Raw genomic sequence first — 6000 nt, forward strand, 5'->3', positions numbered from 1 at the left:
TTCATCAGCTATCTGGGCATCTCTTAGCCCAGATGACTCATAAAATTAACCACCACAGTGGTGATCAATTGTTCGCTAGCACTGAAGATTTTAATTAAATATCAAGGGTAACTTTCAGAAAATGCTGGTTGCCTGACTGTGGGATCATTTACTGAGTTTACAGTCTCTCTGGACTGCTTTAAAAAACTGGGGAGGTGGGCTAGGATGGCTTGGATGTGGCCATGGTGAATATCCAAATATGAATGAGCTTTTCATTAATCTCTTCTGCCTTATTAATCTATTACTCTACCATAAAAACAGAAGTTAGTGTGTGTTGACCGAAGCTCACCCACTATGTTGGTCACACATGTCAACATGTAGTGACAACATTTTCAGGAAGTTCTTGCCCTTAATTCAAAACTTAGGTCATTATGGTAACTAGCCTTTGTGATGTCTACGAATAGATCAGGATGGCTTGCTTCAGCTGGGGAAAGTTTTGACAGTGAAAAGTGAAAGATACAATTTTATATCAAAGACAGCTACGACTTCCATGATAAAAATTTATTTTTATACAAATGCAATTTGACTTTGAAGCTAAGATTAAGTCTCCAGGACTTAAGTTGGGTTATGGAAGCTCATTAGATTCTTGTCTAATAGATATTCCGAATTAGGTATCACCACAAACTGTTACTCCTAAGAAATGAATTCATGACCATTTCCTAGGGATGGGAAACCTTTCTATGTCAAAGCCATCTAGAGAAGAGTGAAAAGTCCAGCGTTCACACAGGTTTGGGCCACTTACCTCATTTACCTTCCATTCTCTTTTCCCTTGAAGTTCTGAGTAAGTGGGACCCCCTTTGGGGTGGGTGCAAATATAGGAGAGAGAGGAAGAGGCCAGAGGAGAAAGAGTGGAAAAATTAAGTGAGGAACTTATTTAATCAGAGTGTCAGATCAGAACCAGCTGTCTCAGTAAGCTAGCAAGCTTTTATAGGATCAGAAACTCAGAAATCTATATTTTTCAACTTACCTTTTTTCTTTTCTTGCTTTTGGTACTTCCTGTGTTTACTAGTGAAGCTTCTTTTGAAAATTATAGATGACCTTACCTGTGCTAAAAGGAATAAGGGAAAGGGGGTTTTAGATTTGTCCATGTTTTGGTCAGTTAAAGGGGGAACTATGAAGAAAGTCCGAGATGTGTTGGGGATTTTTGTTTTGTTTTTTGTCAATTTCTTTTTCTCCTTGAAATGAACACCAGGGAAGTCATTTAAGGTACAGAATCATTGTACAAAATTGAGAACGTATACAGTATCACGTGCAATTGCTCTCATAAAAATGGGAACGTCCCAAGAGGATAAATTTACCAACTTTAGTTATCCTACAGCTCACTAAAAATTGAACCATAACAATGTAACTTTTAGGGTTGCTTGTTCTTTTCAGACCACATTCTTGGGAGTGTCAAGCATAGGCATCTGGTATTATTTCAAATGATGATTAAAAGTGAGTCTTTTGTGGTAGGGAGTTCTTTCTGTTATTTATTTTACTTATTTTTTAAGCCTCCTTCCTAACCACTGTGGTACAGTTCTGTTTATTTTAGGAAGCGTGCATACAATTTGCCATTAATATATTCAGTATCAGTTTTTGACCTCTGTGTGGGTGAGTTGCAGAGTTGAGAATTTCCTTAAGAAAATGAGTTCTGATTTTTGTTTACTTTTATCACTTTCTTATTTCAGCTGGCTACCTGGGGTGAAGAAAAGCACAAAAGACATTTGATGCTGCTTTTAACTTTTGGCTTGAGTCATACAGATTGGATTTAACTTTAATGAAAAAAGGGGAAATAAACTCTAAATGTATGTGTTCGTCCAAGTTTACAGGTCTTAGACAAGAAGCCTGAGTTGTTTTTAAAAATCCATAAAGAATGCACTTTGCATTCTTGCTGTTTGAAATCTCAGGTATTACTTAGCCTAAAACAATCAGGCCAATAAAATGATGTGCTATTAGATTCCTGGCAAAAATTTTTTTAACACCACCAACCTCCCCTCCCAGGGTCTACCACTCCCTGTCAGCCCCTGCCTTCCCCTCATCATCAAGACACCCTCACCAGCTTCAGCATGGTAATGAGTTGGCCCCCTGCCTGCCTTATTTTCTTTCATCACAGAGACTGTTTCTCAAAAGTCCTGTTTGTGATTAACTAACCTTGGCGGTTAGGATAACAAAAGGTGAAACAGTTCAAGCAGCATGTGGGAAATTTCCTTTACAGATGGTTTCTTTCCCTTTGGTGGAAAAAACAGAAACTATTGGATGGCGTATATTGGCTCATAATTAATCATGAGCCAGGTTTAATACCCGTCAAGCTGACCCTCCCAGAGTGTTGTCATTTATATGATGTGCCCTCTTAAGAAGAAGGTAGGTGGTTCATCCTCGCCTCTGTCTGGGTCTAGAAGGAGTTAAGCCAATGAAAGTTTAAAAACATCTCAGATAAAAACATCTTAGATCTGGCTTTGAATCCAAAAGAATTTAAAGCAGGGGCTTGAAGAGATATCTGTATATCTATGTCCATAGCAGCATTATTCACAATAGTCAGAAGGTGCAAGCAAACCAGGTATCTACTGACGGATGAATGGATAAACCAAATGTGGTGTAAACACACAATGGAGTATCATTTGGCCTTACCAAGGAAGGAAATTTCGACGTGTGCTTCAACATCGATGAATCTTGAGGACATAATGCTAAGTCCAGTCTCAAAATGACACTTACATAAGGCCCCTAAAACGGTCACATTTCTAGAGACAGAAAGCCAAACAGTGGTTGCCAGGGTCTGGGGAGAAGGAAGAATGAGGGGTTGTTTAATGGCTGGCTGTTGAGTTTGTCTTGCAAGATAAAAAAAGTTCCGGGGATTGGTTGCACAAGGCTGTAAATATATTTAATAGTACTGAACTGTGTGCTTGAAAATAGTTAAGATGGTATGTTTTCTGTTGTGTGTATTTCACCACAATAACAAATCCTGAAAAGAGGAGTCAGTGAGAAAAACTCTGATGCCAAGTTTGAGACTGTGACAGGGAGAGAGAAGCATCGGGCCCTGGACCCGGATGTGGCTGCTGTGGTTGGCACCACCCCATCCTCCTTCAAGCTGGGGACACTTGCCACAGCCGACTCACCCCAGTTACCAGACCTCAGCTGTCGGCCCTTTTTGGGAATCGCCCTCGGCAAAAGAAAGCCATCCTACCCAGTGTCACACCCACTTCCCCAGGGCAGCTCACACTCAATGAGAGGTCAAGGCAGGGGCAGAAAAGGCCCAGTCCTCTTGTCCCCAGTCGGGGACGACTCTGAAGAGTGAGCCCAGCTTCAATGCTCCCTGTGGGGTCAGCTGGAATCTCGCTGTGATTGTGCCACAACTCCTCTCTCTGTCCAATCTTGCTTCCTCCACGTGCCCCACAGGTGTTGATACTGAGAGCCTTCTCTAATAAACTTCCTGCCTGCTAAGCTCTAGCGATGAGGGTCTGAATCACATCACCAGCTAAGACACCAAAGCCAGCAGAGGTGGTAGCTGAGGTGGAGGCGAATCCAGACCAGCTAGTGGAGGAGGAAGAGAATGAGCACTACTTGTAGCCTTGAGACCAAATGCAGCAGCAGGGGCTGTGGCTCAGCCAATTAATTCCTTCTTCTGAGTTCTCCTCAGGAAGAGAGACCCACGGGGCCATGGAGGAGCCGGTCCAGGGAGGAGAGTACATGGAGACGGGGTCCAAGCAGAGCAAGAGGTGGATCTGGTAGACACAGAGATGTCCCCGTCAGATCCCTCTTCAAGGAAGGACTTGCTGCCCAGCTGTGAGGAGTGTGGTCAGCAGATGGCCTCCAGCTGTCAGCTCCTTCAGGGTCAGCCTCAACTGAGATCATGCCCTTCCCAGGGCAGCCTGTACTGGGGCTAAAAGGATGAGGGCATAAAAAGGGATGGCTGTTTTGTGCTACGAACTTCCTGCTGGGTTGACCCAATGTTTGTGTCCCCTGTTGAAACCTAATCCTCAATGTGATAGTATTTGGAGGTGGGGCCTTTTGGGGGTGATTAGTGCCCTTACAAAAGAGACACCAGAGAACTCCCTTGTCCCTTCTGCCATGTGAGGTTATAGCAAGAAAACAGCGGTGTGACCCAGGGCTCTCATCACACACAGAATCTGCCAGCACCTTGATCTTGGGCTTCCCAGCCTCCAGAACTGTGAGAAAAACGTCTGCTCATAAACATAAGCCACCCAGTCTATGGTATTGTGTTTTTTGTTTGTTTTTCTTTCAGTTTTATTGAGGTATAATTAACGTACAGCACTACATAAGTTTAAATTGTACAGCATAATTTGACTTATATACATCATGAGATGATTGCTGCAATACGTTTAGTGAACATTCCTCATCTCATACAGATACAAATATGGTATTGTGTTCCAGCAGCCCAAGCGGACTAAGACATGGCTTGACCAAGGCTCTGTCAAGCTTGCATTTGCACGTTGCCTCCTGCCTCTTCCTAACTTTTAAACATCCTGTCCCCCTCCACAAACTCCATCTCAATGTTTGCGTCCACATGATCCAACCCCACAACATAGCACTGATACTTTTAGCTGATATTCTTTTATTTTTATTTTTTATTTTATTTTTTTTTTGGCACACGGGCTTAGTTGCTCCGCGGCATGTGGGATCTTCCTGGAGCTGAGATCGAACCCGTGACCTCTGCATTGGCAGGCGGATTCTTAACCACTGCGCCACCTAGGAAGCCCCCTAGCTGATATTCTTAACTTATCTCATTGTCTACTACATTATAGGTACTCACAAAATGTTTGTTGAATAAATTCAACAATATTAACTACTATGTAAAAAGCATTATTATGCTGGTTATACAAAAATAGAATAAGAAATTCTGTCTTCAGTGGGGCTTGCTGGCCAATGTCCTCATAGCTTCCACAATGGGCCTGTGAACAAAGTGACCGTGGTGGCAGGGATGGAGACCATGCCTTTCTCAAAATTATACCCAATGATCCACTTGCCAGTTCTGTGCTTCTCATCCCTGTAATCTTGTGCTCTCTAGGATAAGGGCTTCTTGTTTTTGGAGGAGCAATTAGGCTGGGGGATCACACAGGGAGTGTTCCACTGAATTGCACGTTGTGACAACACAGTCACTTTGGGGTCCTCATGTCATTGAACCAACAGACAGAGAAGGGAGTTACTGCACTGCCTGGGTTAATCAGTTCTGATTGCCGGGAAAATTACTAGGGTTGCCGCTACAGTTGGCTCTTGAACAACGAGTTTGAACTTCGAGGATTCACTCACACTCGGATATTTTTCAATAGTAAATACCGAGGGTTGGGGGGGAATGAATTGGGAGATTGGGATTGCCATATATACATTACTAATAAGAATAGAAATACCAAATTGTACATCTAAATATATGCAATTTATTGTATGTTAACTGTATCTCAATAAAAGTTCTTAAAAAAATAAAAAATAAAATAAAACTGATAGAGAAAATGTATATTCATGTTAATAAAATTGAGTTTACTTTTTACTGGTGAAACAAACAAACAAAAATAATAAATCCCACAGTACTACATGATCCAGTCCATAGTTGGCTGAATCTGTGGGTGTGGAGGAACCACGGATGCAGACGGCCAACTATAAATTGTATGTGGATTAACCCCCTCGCGGTTCAAGGTTCAACTGTACTTAACAGGGGCAGGAAAGAGAAAGTCTGGAACCCAGAGGATGCACTAGTGTTATCACTTGATACTTCTATGCTTTGGATGACTGTTACTGGACAGTTATAATAACTGCAACCTGGCAAGTGCACGTCATCACTCACACCCCTTGGGGATGGACGTCTGGGTATCCCACCAAGCAAATCACTTTGACCAACCAAAATACTAGCTGAAGATGAGGGAAATCCAGGTGGCTAGTGGAGGTAGGAAATGATAAATGAATTATGGCCCTAGGGCTAGCTACAGCAGTAGAGACTGTGTAGTAGTTTCCTATTGCTGCTGTAACAACTTA

Source organism: Hippopotamus amphibius, chromosome 8 (assembly GCF_030028045.1).
Source record: "Hippopotamus amphibius kiboko isolate mHipAmp2 chromosome 8, mHipAmp2.hap2, whole genome shotgun sequence".
Classification (NCBI taxonomy): domain Eukaryota; kingdom Metazoa; phylum Chordata; class Mammalia; order Artiodactyla; family Hippopotamidae; genus Hippopotamus; species Hippopotamus amphibius.